The sequence below is a fragment of the Podarcis erhardii genome, assembly GCF_964252035.2.
Source record: "Podarcis erhardii genome assembly, chromosome: 3".
Lineage (NCBI taxonomy): Eukaryota > Metazoa > Chordata > Lepidosauria > Squamata > Lacertidae > Podarcis > Podarcis erhardii.
In genome coordinates, this window is record NC_138507.1 from 11,931,541 (window position 1) to 11,949,082 (window position 17,542).

The 17,542-nt window shown below is 42.9% G+C and overlaps 1 long non-coding RNA gene across 5 annotated transcripts in view; it reads right to left on the minus strand.

Annotated features, from left to right (window-relative positions):
- Positions 1-12,397, minus strand: part of LOC309338477 — a 145,614-nt gene extending 133,217 nt beyond the window's left edge. For all 5 annotated transcript variants that reach the window (XR_014154911.1, XR_014154912.1, XR_014154913.1 and 2 more), the window contains exon 1: positions 12,172-12,397. This is a non-coding gene — a long non-coding RNA (uncharacterized lncRNA). The remainder of the gene's footprint in view (positions 1-12,171) is intronic.
- Between the last annotated feature and the right edge of the window lie 5,145 nt (positions 12,398-17,542).

The following is a 17,542-nucleotide window of genomic DNA, read 5'->3' on the forward strand; positions in this document are numbered from 1 at the left end:
GCCGAAAGCACCAGCCTGAAGATGAGTGAGACCTCGTCGAAACGTCGCCTAGACACCCCAACTTTTACACGGGAAGACACCCGAGGACACCAAAACCTGCAAATATATATATATATATATATATGCAGTTTCCTACAAATCTGTTTTCAGCGTTTCTCATGGTTTAAAAAATCAGCAGTATCCAAGTTCTGCCTGCCTTATTAGATTAGACTACAGTAATTCACTTTACATGGAGATGCCTTTGAAAAGTGTCTGTTCCGGTTATTTGATAAATTCTCAGCATTGATATAATGCTTTTGAGTCTCTAAGTTATTCACAGTCATTTTTGCTCCGCTCTATCCTGAAATCTGATATGATGAAAGGCAGTATAAAAATTGTCATTGCTTTCTAACTTTATTCTGGGATGCTAGAGTTTGAGCTTTCATAATGGCACAGATTCCTTCCTAAGCTGATAAGGATCACATCTTAAGCATGGATCCGTAAAAAACGAAAAGGATAAGCAGCTGCCTATTCTGAAAAGACAACTCTTTCTTTTTTACCTTCTTCTGCCTGTTGGAAAGCCATGGGATGTAAGACTTGATTTTAAGAAGCACACAGCTTTCTCCTAATAAGTACCATTAGGTTCATGTCACTATGAGGCTCCACTCTCTTTAAGAGAAGGAACATTTAACAGAAGGGGATGTAACAGCTTCTTGGGACTAATCTTTTACTGCAGTGCTGCCAACAAGTGCTAATCCTTTGCCAAGGGACTTCCATAATACTTAGCAAATGTTTGTGATCAGGACCACCCAGCAACTTTATAAGACTAAAGAAATTTGCATTTTCGGGCTTTTATTTCTCATTATGCCCTGAGAGCAAAGCGCCCTTTAGTATGTGTTTACATATCAGTATCTTGCTTCATGTTTGTTGGGTCCACTTGAGGTGGGGTGTGTGTGTGTGTTCATCATCATCTTCTAAAAGACCTGATTTTAAAGATGGTCCCTGGAATGGGAAGCCATCTGCCTTTCTTTAGCTTTTTAAAAAACATTTATATCTTGCTTTTTCATCAACAAGGCAGCTAAAGATATTAAAATGAGATGCAATAGGTAGGAACAGGAAAAAAAAGTAGGAGAGGTGCCGTTACAAATGGTAGTATTTGTTTTTGCTTCAAAACTACACAACTGTTGCTTGTCACAGGAAGGTCGACCACAATGGAGCAGGTCAGACGTCATCCAAGAGGGAGTTTCAGAGCTTGGTGTTACTGTCACAAAGGCCCAGACCTCACTAGACTGTTATGAGCTGGAGGGAGACTTGTAGGTTGTATGCTAAGACCCTTTAAATTCCAGACTAGCTTCCCGGTGAGGCGATAGCCTGGGCAATGGGCATTTAATGGAACAAAGGAAATGGCTCGGTGCCAGAGGGCAAATGGGTGCACCCCCTCCCTCAACTAGCTGGTAGTTAGAAAGACAAAGGTGAAAATTATGAAGGACTACACACATGAAATGGATTTTATATTTATAAGATATAACAGAGAGGTGCTGCTTGTGTGGAAGAAAATATGGCTTGCTGTTAGATTGGACAACAAGTAGTAATGGATGAAATGGAAATTTAAGAACAGAAGATGTGGCAATAGGAGGATGAGATGGACATATGTTTGCAGCAGGAGCAGGAAACTTGATTTTAAGAAACTATTAAATTTAAGTAATTTGGATGGATTTGTAATAATTTGGGAAACTAATATATACAAAAGAAAGATAGACAAAGGTGAGAAATGAGAGTTGAATAATGTGAGCTAGAAGCTGGAAGCAAAGCAGCAGCCTGGGAAGCCAGAGAAACAGAATGATGCCTGGTTTCTGCTTGAATCCAGTGTCGCAAGCTATGGGAGAAGCAAGACCCTGGGTTGGGGTGTTAATGCTGTGAACAGTGTATATATGTGTAAATAAACCTTTTATCATAATTACACCACGGTCTTCGCTGTGCCTCATTCCAAAGAAAACACAAACCCTGGGTAAATGCCCAGAACCCCTGAAATTTCACACAGCTCAAAGACTAGGCTGGCATGAAACAATAGACACCGGAGGAAGCCAGAGTGGGGCTTCTGAGGTAGATCTTAAGCAACAAATAGTAGGTACATGTGGAAGAAAGCAATCCTATGTTTCCTCAGATTTAAGGCCATTTGATGGTGGTGAGTTCCCTTTCCCTCATCATACATTCATTCTCTCATACATAATCACATGTACAAACATGTACAGTGGTGCCTCGCAAGACGAAAAGAATCCGTTCCACGAGTCTCTTCGTCTAGCGGTTTTTTCGTCTTGCAAAGCAAGACCATTGACGGATTAGCGGCTTAGCGCTATTAGCGGTTTAGCGGCTTTTAGCGGCTTATCGGCATAGTGGATAAGCGGCTTAGCGGCTTAGAAAAAGGGGGGAAAGGGGGGGGGAACCCGAAGGAACTTGCAAGACATTTTTGTCTTGCGAACTAAGCCCATAGGAAATTCGTTTTGTGAAGCACCTCCAAAATGGAAAACCCTTTTGTCTAGCGAGTTTTCTGTCTTGCGAGGCATTCGTCTTGCGGGGCACCACTGTACACCAATGATCCATCACCATCTCTCTCTCTCTCTCTCTCTCTCTCTCTCTCTCTCTCTCTCTCTCTCACACACACACACACACACACACACACACACACACACACAAACACACACACACACACCCTGACTCATAGCCTCCCTTTCCAGCACTGGGGTTGTTAAGAAGCCCAGCAGCTGAATGTCTAGTTGTTTATTTCCACCAAAGGCTTTGAAGATGCTCAAACTCAGGACGAAAGGGGGGAAAGTGCTAAGAGGAAGGCATGCTTGACAAACCCTCATCATGATCAACTCCCACTCAGAAACATATGTCCATACTGTGGAAGGACATATGGATCCAGAATTGGCCTCCACAGTCACTTACAGACTCACTGTTAAAACCGTGTTTATGGAAGACAATCTTACTTGGCTATGAGTGATTGCCAAAGAATTTCCTCTTCGTAGTGGCACCCCTGTTCTGGAACTAGGCTGTTTCTCATGCTACCCATAGGGGACAGGTCAAAACTTGCGCATTCCTTTAGGTCTTTGGAACCTAATGGCTCAGTTTACGTGTCAACAATAAGCCAAACCATGCAGGCGAGTGGAGGGGCTGAGGCTGCTTTGCCGCTCCTCCATTCTTCCCACTGCTGCACTGTTTTGAGCTAAGCCACGGTTTGGTTTAGCATGTTGCCTGAACCTGGGCTCATGGTTTTGTCTCTTCTAGACAAATCTGCTCCTCACCACGCCACCTCTAAATCTGTGCTGGGTTTTCTCACCCCCACAACTATCCAGAACAGATGTGGGAGCATGGGGGACAAACAAAGAGAGAACAGAGGAAAGACCCATTGCACAAGCAAACTTTGTTCCATGTGCGCAACAACTTATTTGAATCCCGCCTCCAAATTTTGCCATGACTGCTAAATCTGCAGCAGTAACAGGACATCACATCCCTAAATAATGAAGATGGTGACATTCAGCTTTCCTAGAGACAGACAGACACACTCATGCATCATAAAACGAAACTTGGGTTTGTGTGCTCTGAATGTACAGCTTTCAAATGGCTACACCTCCAATACTATAATGACCTTCTTGGAAGTGAACCTCAATGAACTAAATGGGACTTAGGTTTCCAAGTAGATCCGTATAGGAGTGCACTGTAAAATCGTTTTTAAATTTTGAATTGTAATTATGTTTCCTCTCCAGTTGTTGGCTTGTAAACATACTTTACCTGTTATCTGAAATTCCTCATACAGGGCCCAAAACATCAGGGTAATGAGTACGTGTTGTTCAATTAGAAAGTTTTACAATGCACATCTTTCTTCTCAATCTCTCCCACATCTATTATAAAACTTTGGGATAGTTGGTTTATAGCCATAGGCCCTTGAACCTTGAGAACACAACACACTATAAATGTGTTAATGTCTTCTTGAAAGCTTTTTTACATAGCTTGGGTCTACCACCATAATTTGGCTTCAGTGACCAAAATACTAATTGCTGCTTCAATGCACAAGTTTGCATTTTTCACGGGGTCAAGAAGCTCTGTCAGGACACACTGCAAATATCAAAGGCAAACCATCTAGAGAGTGCCCCAAAGGAATTGCTGCCTACACGGCTCAAGACTGAAAACCAAGTTAATCTTAGAAACCACCTGAATCCAGCCCTGCATTTTATACAACCGAGGTCATTGTGGAGCTGCAGGGCCAAAGTGTGCTTACAAAGGAAGATCACCGGATGAGGCAGGTGCTTAATCCTCTTTCGTACATACATGCATCCATTTATTTGTATGCTACCTTTCCATGGTTAAAACAGCATGAAAAACACACAAATATAACAAAAGTAACCACAAACAAAGATAAAACACATCAGAAAATATGCAACCAAATTGCAACCATTTCTACATAATTCATAATAAGTTTTAAAAAGATAAAGTTAAAGGTAAAGGGACCCCTGACCATTAGGTCCAGTTGTGGATGACTCTGGGGTTGCGGCGCTCATCTCGCTTTACTGGCCGAGGGAGCCGGCGTACTGCTTCCGGGTTATGTGGCCAGCATGACTAAGCCGCTTCTGGTGAACCAAAGGAGCTCACGGAAACGCCGTTTACTTTCCCGCTGGAGCGGTACCTATTTATCTACTTGCACTTTGACGTGCTTTCAAACTGCTAGGTTGGCAGGAACAGGGACCGAGCAACGGGAGCTCACCCCGTCGCGGGGATTCGAACCGCCGACCTTCTGATCAGCAAGTCCTATGCTCTGTGGTTTAACCCACAGCGCCACCCGCATCCCATTTTAAAAAGGTGTGTGTGTGTGTGTGTGTGTGTGTGTGTATGAATGACAGCAACACCCTCCCTCCCCAACAATAGCCCAACCCAACAGTTTATTCAGCAGCCTCAGCTTTTGCAACTGGAGTCAGACAGGCCCTCCCAGGCCCAGTGGGAAAAGGCATGCAAGGCAGGGAGCAGGTCTTCCGGGAAATACAACCAAGATGTGCAAACACCACTTCTCACATGCAAATGACTCTCCAATTATATTTTCCCCGCAGCCAGGTTCACTTCCGATTTCAGAGTCTGACGGGGGGCGGGGGAGAGAAAGCATTTCTGAGCCTGTTGGGAGCATATATAGGGCTGGATCAGAAGAAAGAGGAAAGAGTTAAACATCTTCTCCATGAGGGTGACCATGTTTGAAGTCAAATTTACACCGTATATTAAAAGTACCGTGATCCCCCTTAAGTAGTCATGGCTCCCTCCACCAAAGAATCCTGGGGCCTATCATTTGTCAAGGGACCTGAGAGTTATTCAGAGACTCCCAGTTCCACTACAATTCCCAGAGCTTTCTGGGAAGAAGTTTTTTTATTGTTAAACCGCTTTGGGAATTGTAGCTTGGGGGGACTGGGAGTCTCCTACAAACTCCCAGCTCCCTTAACAAACTGTAGGCCTCCGGATTCTTGGGGGGTTTATGACTGTTTAAAGTGGTATCACTGCACTTTTAATGTATGGCGTGAATGTGGCCCAAGTCCAGTTTAAAGACAAAGGTCCATGATAAGTGGGGAGAGCAGAGGCCTAGAAGTTGCCCATCCACTGGGTCTTTCTTGGTGTTGTGTAAATGACCACTGTTCATCCTTTCCATCCATTTTTCCTCAGCCCCTAGATATTTTTTTTACAAGACATACATGCCTCTGGGGTGGCTGGGCCCACAGAAAAGAGCACTTTACAAAGCTCAACCATTCCAAGGTCCTTCTAGGAATGCTTAGGAATTGTTAGGAAGTTCTTTGGATTGCGGCCCTTGATTCTTAATAATAATAATAATAATAATAATAATTTCATGCTAGTTCTTCTAGATGTCTTCAGAGAGGGGGGAGTGGAAGAGAACTCTGCATTTTTTTGGTTAACTTGTTTCCTTAATAAACATGCTGATGTGGGACACAGATGAAGCTTCTTCTCTCTCTCTCTTTTTATAACACAACCCATTGTTTACTTTTTAAGAGAGTGTTTTTTTAACAAGGACAGCTGTTCCAAGTACAATCTATCCCATAATTTGGCTAACTAATGGAAGTTCTGAAGGCTCTGCCAAAAGTCAAAACTTAATTGCTAGAGCGGCCCCCCTGCCCCGTGCACTTAAACGAACAAGTGATTAAAGCCAATGCATCTGGACCCAAATCTCAGTCCTTTGGCACAAGACGTAAACTCTGTAACTATTTCACCATTAATTGACTTCAGCTAGAGACAGGACTTGTTTGTACAGTTGCTAATCCTTGCTGTTTTAACACTCTCTCCGACAATTTTAAGTATTTCTTCAGCTTCGCAGTACTACGGTTTGCAGTAGTTATCAGGCGACAGTCAGCCTTGAAATATAGCTTCTCAACTAACAGTCACCATGAGTAGTATCTTATTAACAGATGGCTGATGAAAGATGACATCTTAAGGCAGACTATACCAAGGCAAAAGAAATGTGAATAACTGACGACTCACAGAGTGCATCCACCCACAAGTTGTACCTCCCCTCTTGCAAATCCGAACAATGCTCAGCTAAGGTGCAGAATTCAAAATTCATTTGTAGAAGCTCTAAAGATATATCAGGGGTAACATAAGCATGCAAGTGCATTCAGAATTACTCCAAGTATACTTGAAACCTGATCATCTCCCCAAATGAGAAAATAGAAAGATGTAAACATGTCAAATCAGACGATTGGTCCATCTAGCTCTGCGTTGTCTATTGTACATGATTGACAACAGTTTTCCAGGGTTTCAGACAACCTTACCTGAAGGCACTGGGGATTGATCTGGGACCTTCTGCATGCAAAAGCATGGGTCTACTGCCAAGGCCCTTCTACAGAAGGCAAGGGTATGTTGCTAGTATCTGTATTGTGTTTGCACTGTAAATGTATTTCACAACGAATAAATGGTATTGGGGAAAGGAGGTGGCAGTTGGCAGCTGGTTGGTTATTCTGTTAGTTGATCCTTTGACCAAGAACGTGGGAGTGTGGTGACTTTGAGCAGACACTGACTAAAGATGCTTGTGAGGATGGGCAAGTTATGGATTAAAAACTTATGCACTGCTATGAAGGAGTTTTGAAAATAAAAGGACTAAACCCTCTCTTGGGCTCAAGGGAGAGAAATGTATTGCATTCATTAATACATATATGAATAATACTTGTCAGGTTGGCACAGCTAAACAAGTAAAGTTTTATCTTCAAATCTTGTGTAAGGCATCTGTTGTTGTTTAGTCGTTTAGTTGTGTCCGACTATTCGTGACCCCATGGACCAGAGCACTCCAGCCTCCTCCAACCTGGTGCACTCTAGATATTTAAGTTACAACTCCCTATTGGCTCTGCTGGCTGGTATTGATGAGCGCTTCTAAGGGCACTGGGATGGGGATGGCTTAACTATACTTACCTCCAACCTAGGTCAGGAATGCAAAGTTCCATCTCACGATCCCAGTATCCTTTGAGCATCTGCCTTGAGAACTTCATCCTTTGTGACTACCAATCGTAAATGGATTTTGGCTGCTCCCTAGCTTCCTTCTTTATTTACTTTTTCATTCAGGCTTCATTTTGCCCAAATGTGGCTTGAAACGCAGCCAGGACGGACAGACAACAACCTCAGTACATTTTATGCTGCTAATGTGAACATACCGTAACTCTCACCTCTGTCAGTGTAAGTGGTCTTACGCAACTCACAACCTTTCAGCCTTAACCCCATCTCCTGTAGAGGAGTATTGACACCGTCCTGCTGTATAGGCTTGTTGAAATCAGAGGTGAGGCACCTGGGACCATCCAGATGTTGTGGGAGGTCAATTCCCATCATCCTTCACTGCTGGCTATGCTGGCTGGGACTGATGGGAACTAAGAGTCCAACATCTGGAGAACAGCAGGTTCTCTGTCTTTGTCACAAGGATTATTGATGCAATCTCTGTGAAGCTCTTTGGGCCTTCTTAAACTACATAACTGCTGCTGCATCGCCGCTACCGTTTGTTATCCCCCTTTAATATATTTTTTAAAGATAATGGTGGTCCCTGACAGCACAATCCTATGCATATCTATTCAGAACTAAAAGCTCATTGAGCTTAATAAGGCTTACTCGCAGGTAGGTGAGTATACAGCCTTATGACTCCCGTTCTTCAAACTCAACAGAACAAGCTTCTTCAGCATTTCATTATGAATGCCGCATTCCATAGTACATGCCTCCCTGTAACTCTGGAGACATAAAATAAACCTGCACTGCAGCTTCCATTTAAAACAAATCTCTTATGTTGGAAATGGAATTAAGTGACTAGGAATCTAATTCTGCAAATTTTGCTACCTTCCTGTACTGATCACCTTTCTTCCTATAGTGTTTCCCTTGCAAAATTCCAATCTCCTCTGGAAACAAGAAAGCAAACAATAAGGACACTTGAATAGAATTTTTTGGTCAGTTAATTTTCAATTTGAAGTAATGCATAGTTGAATTTGTTTGCACTGTAAACGTTTGACTAGTAAAAAGAGCTTTGTTTTGCATACCCACTTCCCTTCCACAGCCAAAAATCACAGTAGGCTTCACAAAGAGAACTCTTTAAGTCTTGAGTGGGATACACACTCGGCAGTGGGTTTCAACTGTACGTGCCACTGTAAATTGAACTGTGAATTTTAATCCCACTCTCAAGTTAGCCTTTCTGCCCTGCTGGTATATTACACTCCACATACTCTGCTGACCACGATGCGTTCCCTTGTCATGGGGATCTTGAAAGTGCTTAAACAAATGAAATTGTAGGAATCAGTTTCGTATTTCCTGTCTGCATTCCAAAGCGGAAAAGAACGGGGCCGGGGTTGAGTTCCTACAAACATATGGAGCTGTCGTCTTCTAGGTCAAATCATTGGGTATACCTGATCCAGTAGACCAGGATCAGACAGAGGTTTGCCAGGGTCTCAGGGCTCATTCACACTTCCACTTGTTCCATGCCTAGAAAGTGCTCGTCCACACATAGATATACCCAAATCTTATACAATACTATAACAAACAAAATTCTTAATAGAATCCACCAGACATAGCTGAGGTGTGCATGACAACAGAGTGCAACACATCTTCAGAGATCACACAGGTATTATCCAATAGGTCCTGTAGATTCATGTAACACTCACCTATTGCACCAATGGTGCTTATACTGTTAGGTGCTCATTTCCATTTCCCCCTAGCTGCTACATAAAACACTATCACACCAGTTTGACCAACAAACATGGCAAGGCAGAAAAACATAGGCAGCGACAGGTCTACAATATCACTTCCATATTTGTACCTTTGTTGTTGTTGTTGTTGTTTAGTCATTTAGTCGTGTCCGACTCTTCGTGACCCCATGGACCAGAGCACGCCAGGCACTTCTGCCTTCCACTGCCTCCCACAGTTTGGTCAAGTTCATGCTGGTAGCTTCGAGAACACTATCCAGCCATCTCGTCCTCTGTCGTCCCCTTCTCCTTGTGCCCTCCATCTTTTCCAACATCAGTGTCTTTTCCAGGGAGTCTTCTCTTCTCATCAGGTGGCCAAAGTACTGGAGCCTCAGCTTCAAGATCTGTCCTTCCAGTGAACACTCAGGGCTGATTTCCTTCAGAATGGATAGGTTTGATCTTCTTGCAGTCCATGGGACTCTCAAGAGTCTCCTCCAGCACCATAATTTGAAAGCATCAATTCTTCAGCGATCAGCCTTCTTTATGGTCCAGCTTTCACTTCCATACATCACTACTGGGGAAACCGTAGCTTTTACTATACGGACCTTTGTTGGCAAGGTGATGTCTCTGCTTTGTACCTAGATGTGGCCAATAAGAGGACTGAAAGATGCATGCTTGCATGAACTTGGCTTTTCCCATCAAAATACCCACAGACAGCCAACAGGAAAGTACCAGGAGCCCAATGGCAAGTATTTTTCAAGAGCAAACGTGAGATTTATACATACATTTAAATACACATGAGAGTGCTTTACAGCTGATGCAATAGACACAGACGCTTGTTTACCAAATGAATGCGTTCTTGGTGGAGAACGTCTTCTGATAAGTCACTTCTGAAAATGTTCTAAATGCGACAGACTTTTCTTGTCAATGCCTGCACTAGATACTACAGTCACCATTTTCGTAAGCAAACAGTTGTAACCAAGAAGGAGAATAAGACAACTGGAATGAAGGGGAGATGGGATTGCAGTCCATACAAGGGAGCAGTAAAAAGTTATGTTTAAACATATGCTGCTAACTACATAACAACAGATGGCTCAAGAGACAGGCAACAGGATCCAAGTTGTCTGTCCAAAGCCTTGTTTTAACTTAGACAAACTTTGACCTCCTTGCTTGATGATCTCCCCATTCACATCTTTGCTACAGTACTTAAAAGTCACATCTTTTAACAATGGGGATTCTGTACAAAGGCCAAATCTAAAGTTAGGTCATATTTGCTTCTGGCAGAAAAATTATCTGAGCTCTGGAAATACCAATGCATCTTTAAAGAACTGGAGGGTTCTTGCTCCTCTTAAAGTGTTTGTTTCTTTCCTCTTGTGACACTGAGAAATATAACTCCTGCCACGGGGTGGGATGACGGCATCCATCATTTTGAAGACCTGCAGTTGCCTCCATTCATACTGAACAAGCCTATATTCCATTTTCTCATAGGGCATCATGGAAAATTAAAGGAAGCACGGGAACATGAGCTAGAACTAGACTGAATATAGAACACTATTTGTTTACTTCAAGGCAACGGAAAACAATTAGTCTCCCAAGCCAGGTAACCAAACAAACAAGCGAGCATGCAATGTACCTAGACCAGACCTGGAACTCCAAATTCAATTATTGGAATAGCAGGCTTCAGAAAGAGGAATGCTAATAGTGCCCATAGGTAAAGCTTATTTTAATGAAGATAAATAGCATTGCGAACCGGTGGTTCCCTCTTCCCAAGCAAAGCCTTTAACTCACACAAGTTGTGCCATCAGTTCAATCACTCTTGAGTCACCATCAAAGTTAGAATCATAGAATTGTAGAGTTGGAAGGGTTGGAATGCAGTCCAATCCCCTGCAATGCAGGAATGTTTTTTGCCCATGGTGGTGCTCAAACCCACAACCCTGAGATTAAGAGTCTCATGCTGTACTGACTGAGCTATCCTCCAAAGGGCAGGGCTTTCCTTGGTTAAACCAGGATGCTTAGATGGGGACTGTGGCATTTGCCTCCTAGGATGGGTCATAAGGAAAGGGTTAAAATGGGTGTGATGTGATTGGCCAGCGAGAATGCAAGGGGGGGATAAAAGTTAGAGTGGGAGGTTTTGAAAGTCAGTTGAGGTTTGGGAGTTGAAGGAGGAAGAGGGAGGTTTAGGTGTGGGTTGGTAGAGTTTTATTGTGAGAGAGTGAGAGGAATTGTTAGGTGGAGTCAGATAGATACTTGGGAATAATCAGTTTGGAGTTGTTAGGAACTAAGAATAAGAAACTGACCAGAGAAAAATTAACTGAAACCATAAGCTTGTTCCTGCATTTAAAAATAAACTTGATTATTTGTTTATGTTAACAACTGTCTGGACTCCATGTGTCCCCGTGAGATACGGGGTGGTGGCAGCGGAAAAAGCTATCGCGGCACAGGGTCAGTAGACCCTCAAATATCTGGGGGCCCTGTGTGTGATCACCACAGGGACCTTTAGTAACTTGGTTGAGGTAGCAAAGGGTGAATGGAGAGGCAAAGGATATGAAGAGAAGTTGTATACTCATTGAGCTGGAGGTCTAGAATACTCCAGCATTTTCAATGACGAAGCTACGAAGAGCCCTGCTCTATCAACACGAAGTCCCATCGAGACATCATGCCTTCAACAGCAGCCAAACCAATGCCTTTGAGCTCACAAAGCTGGATATGAAGGCAAACAGCATCCCTCTGTTGTTCTCTCCCTTCCAAGAGTGGCACCTGCACTCAAAGACATACTATATCTGAACTTGGAGGCTCCACATTGCTAACTCCATCCATTTGTCTGCTCCTCTTATGCTCTGATTTAAGATGGTGGCCATTGTGGTCATGAATTCCCTTATTTAGGAGTGTTCAAGAGGAAATACTTTAGGTTTTTGGATTTAATTTAGTTTCAGTGGGAATAACTTCAACCGTTCCAGTGCTGGCTTTCTGCTGGAAGCTCCAGAGAATGGCTGCTTACCTTTTCGTGGATCTCCTTTGGTTACAGAAATCTGTGGCAGGCAGCAGGTGGACATAGCACAGAGAGATGTTCTTCGCTGGCAGGCAGAAGGATACCGAAGGCAGTCATCCCATGGTCTAAAATAAGTAGTGGATAATGGGGCCTGCCTACCTGCCAGTGAACAAGGGAGGGAGAAAGGAAGGAAGATTTCTCATGAAAATCAGCTGGCTACAACATGTGACCAATGTCTCACTTTTCTTAAGGTGGTTAACATCAGTATGAGGTCACAATGACTAGTAATATCAGCATGAGATCACAATGACTAGTTGCGTGGCAAGTTCCCGCCTCCCCCCAATGAAATAAAGACACAGGACAACAGAATTCAGCTTAATGGGTCAAATTAGGCCACAACTTTATTGATTACAGGAATTGAGCAGTATTGGCTTAGGCATTGGTCCTAACAACTAACCGGCTTGAAGGCCGGTAAGGGTTAACCACTAGTGGGAGGAGTCCTGCTGAGGCACGTCAGCTAGGATCTCCCCCCGGCGTCACCGCGTGGGGGCGTGCCGTGCGCCCACACCTCCTTAGGCTTTGGACAAGGCCACGCCCCCTGGAATCCTTTAGCGGACTACCCTTTGTTTGGGGGAAGGTGATGGCGCTCCTTCCCCCCCTTCATCTGCATAACAATAAAACAGTACCCCCACCAATGCCTAACCGCCACTCGAGCCTGATTAACATCAGTATGAGATCACAATGACTAGTAACATCAGCATGAGGCCACATTGTCCACTTTCTCCTTCCTTTACTGAAGCAGAAGATATGCTGGCACAATCTTTCTCTCTCTCTCTTTCATGGTGGCAGAAAGAAACAGGAACTATCACCTACAAACACCCAAGAGCAATCACCAGTTAGATAAGTAAGTGTATGAGTGAGTAAGGAGGGAATAATATTTCTGAACATGCTCTGTTGCAACCAAATGAACACTGGATTAGATTATTAGAGGTGAAAGCCACCAGCATGCAAAGTCCTACTCTAGGAGTTTTGCTGCATGTGCTAAAAATAAATAAGTAGTAGTAGTAGTAGTAGTAGTAATAATAATAATAATAATAATAATAATAATAATAATAATAATTTATACCCCGCCCATCTGGCTGGGTTTCCTCAGCCAGTCTGGGCGGCTTCCAGCAAAATATTAAAATACAATAATTAATCAAATATTAAAAGCTTCCCTGAACGGGGCTGCCTTCAGATGTCTTTTAAAAGTCAGATAGTTGTTGTTCTCTTTGACATCTGGTGGGAGGGCGTTCCACAGGGCGGGCGCCACCACGAGAAGGCCCTCTGCCTGGTTCCCTATAACTTTGCTTCTCGCAATGAGGGAACCACCAGAAGGCCCTCTGAGCTAGACCTCAGTGTCCGGGCAGAACAATGGGGATGGAGACGCTCCTTCAGGTATACTGGGCTGAGGCCATTTAGGGCTTTAAAGGTCAGCACCAACACTTTGAATTGTGCCCGTAAACGTACTGAGAGCCAATTTTAGGTCTTTCAGGACTGGTGTTATGTGGTTTCAGCAGCCAACCCAGTCACCAGTCTAGCTGCCACATTCTGGATTAGTTGTAGTTTCCAGGTCACCTTCAAAGGTAGCCCCACGTAGAGTGCATTGCAGTAGTCCAAGCGGGAGATAACCAGAGCATGCACCACTCTGGCAAGACAGTCCACAGGCAGGTAAGGTCTCAGCCTGCATACCAGATGGAGCTGCACTAGCTCTTGCAGAACCACTTGAATGCCTTAGGATGTAGTTTCACTTTTCCAATCCAATGCTATAGCACAAGGTATAAAACAACCCCTCGGAAGATGACTTCTGCATGCAGAAGAATACCTTTTGATCCAACCCACGAAATGGTTTTTGAATAGCTGCACGGGGATGTATAACAAAGTTTTTGTTTGTGGAGAATGGAAAGATTGGGCTCCAGTCAGAAAGGGGGCTGCTTGATTCATTTTCCATAATGGCCAACTGGACGTAAATGCTCAATCTCAGCCAAATATTAATCTCAATTTATTGCACTTGGGTAGCCTGTCTGTTTGATGGAAATGGCAGACCCAAAGGAGAAAACAACTTAAAGAAAAAGAGAAAACTCATCTGCGCTTTCAAACAGAGCAAATGGTGACATTACACAAAGTACATTTGTTTACCAGTGGTGGTCAGGGATTGAGGAGCCATCTTCATTTATTTGTTAATAATCCACTCAATGGGCCTCTAATGGCCTGTACAGCCTATGTCTGGAAACTTAGTTTGACCAGACTAGAACTCTCAGCTGAATTAGGCCAAATAATGTAGGAAAATTATTGGGGAAGCCAAAAATAATACAAAAGAACATTACTCAAGACAAACACAGAAGTTCTCTTGAACAAGAGTTCTTCCCATAATAGAACTTTACATATTATTAGTGGACCTCCACTATTCAGTATCACTTAGTAACAGGGTAAATTAAAGGACATCTCCATTATTTATTGTTTGGGGTTAATTGTGTGTAAAATATATCACACATACAAAAGTATGGTCTTAAAGAATACATTATAATAAAGTAGCAATTGCATATTATATTTAAATATTGACACACACTTATCTGTGAGAGCTTCATTGGAAAATGTTTTCCCCCTTTTATGAATAAACTGAGCGAGCTGTGAAATCAGTGGTCATTTCAAATATATCCCTTTCATCAAAGATTAGAGGTCTCGGAGGGAAGTTCAATAATCCTTTCAAAGAATTGCAGGACAGTGTTGAAGATGTGAAAAATGACTACTCATGGCAATGTCATCAAACAAACCTGCACCAGCCGATAACATATTTATCCTCAAAATCAGATTGGAGGGTTGCTTTACTTCTGGTAAACTTAATGGATATAGAACTTCTATGACACTGGGGAATAAAACACTTGGGCCATAGTAGAAATATTCCAGATATTGTCCAGGATACAAAGAGCTGTAAGTGTGTCCTGTGGGCCAGGCATACGACATGTGAGTTTTTTCTCTTTCTTTTTGATGAGTAGATGCCCAAGCCCAATCACAAGCTGATGCTGTATGTCCTGTGCACTTCAGAAAACAATTTGGCCATACAGTGTAATATACGCTTTTAAGATAAAGAAAAATGGGGTTGAAGGTAAATGAGATGGAGTATCTGGAAGAAAGGCATGGCTGATTAGCTTTGAACAACAACAACAACAACAACAACAACAACAACAACAACAACAACAACAACAACAGTAAACTTTTATTTGTATTCCGCCTCCCCAGCTGAGACCGGGCTCAGGACAGCTAACATTAAATAGGAGCATTCCTATTAAAAGGTGAAGATTCACCCAAACAGCATGATCATCTGTAAAAGCCCGTTGCAGTGGATTCATTACTAAATCCCAGGCAGGAAGTGATTGGCCAGTGTGAAGTGATTGGCCAGTGGGAACCCAAAGGGAGGAGTTAGAGTTAGAGTTGGAGTTGTGTGGAAGTCAGTTGGGAGTTGGAGAAGGAAGAGGGAGGATAAGTCTGTGGGTTGGCCGAGTTGTGTTGTGAGAGAGTGAGAGGAACTGTTAGGAGGAGTCAGATAGATAGTTGGGATAATCAGATTGAAGTTGTTAGGAACGTAAAGGACAGTACAGAAGCTAAGATTAAGAAACTGCCAAGAAAAATTAACTGAAACCATAAACTTGTTCATGCCTATAAAATAAACTTAACTATTTGTTAATGTTAACAACTGTCTGGACTCCGTGTGTACCCGAGAGAAACGGGTTGGTGGCAGCGGGGAAGCAATCACAGTGGTGGCACAGGGATCAATAGACCGTCAAACGTCCGGGGACCCTGTGTGATCGCCACACTATGTATATAAATCACAATAGCCTCAAAATGGGAAGCAACACACAAATTGTGTGGTTTTTTCCAAAGAAGAGAAAATGCAAGTCTTTGAGGGCTAAACCCAAAGCAAGGAAAATGTGCAGTTGCACCCACTGACTTCTCTCTGTCACTGACTATTCATGTTATTCCAACAACCCAGTCCTACACAGGTTCAGTTGTAAGTCTCGTTTTCAATGGGCTTTACTGCCAAATAAGCATTCTTAGGATTGCAGCCTTAGTCAGACAGCACATCCCCAGACGTCTTCTGAGATTCCTCAGTATGAGTCCAGAAAGTCTGATGTTAGTCTTTATGTCACATCACACGAAATCTCATGCTTTCTGTCAGGGGTTGCTTGAGTTTATAGAAAGTACATTTTCTCGTAACAGAAATAGGCTGGTTATTATAAGTGCTTTGATTTATAATCTTGCAACATTCTGTAAAGTGTTCATGAATTAGACATACCGGAAGTCTTATTCCTTGACTTAATCAGAAGTTACTCAAACACACACACAGTTCTAGTTGAGCAATATCTGTCTGTGGGGGGAAAGCAGCTCCTTAATTTGAGAATCTCTTCTTTAATGTTTCGGCTTCATTCATTCAGTAAAAGCCAAGATTTTTAAAGGGTCTTCCTGATGCCATGAGGTCTAGACAACCTTCTCACATCTATGCATAATTCCAGGAAAGCAACAGGATAGGGGGTTTCACTGGCCAAAAGATTTGGTTTAGCCCACCTTAGTCCAAGGTACTTTGTAGGCTCTAACTTTTCCCCCCTTTTGACAGATGTGTATGAAGTTTTCAGGTATGGAAGACCCTCCAGAGAAGATAAAGCCTGCCAAATTACAAGCAGATAGGTCCAGGGGCTATTGTGCTGGGTACCTTTAATTCTGATTTTTTTTTAAAAAAAGGATATGCCTATAACTTTTTTACGTCTATAGCAGAATTGGATTAAATTTGCAGGCATTGTCACTTCTTCTAACAACACAAATAACTGCCAAATTTCTAGAAGATAGTTGCAGTGGTATCCAAACAACAGCAGATATCACAGTTCTTGGGGTGGATAGAAAGGAATCACTTGATCTCCTGTAGTATTTTGTAGACAACTGGTCTGAAAATTGCTATCAGGAGAGAGGTATCCCTGGGTGAGAAACCTGGCAAATTGTGGATAAATATGTGTGGAGTCTTTTGTGGTAGAAATTTTAAAGCTGATTGTGAGGGGCGGTGGAGCTAAAAGTTTTCACTTTGCAGGTAAAATAATTATTTCTGATTACAAGCTTGACCTGAAAGTCACAATGGAGTTCTCTTTCCACCCTCTCCCCACTGTGGCACCTGCTTTTTATTCCCCGTCTCCTCACCCTAGAATTATTCTTTACATTGGAAGCTCAGCGACATTAATTTCCCTTTCAGCAGATGTTTGTCTGCAGCATTATTGAAATGTCTGGATCAATGAGGCACTTGAAGACTCCTTGCTTTGATCTGTGCTGCCTCATAATGATCCCACATCACCTATGG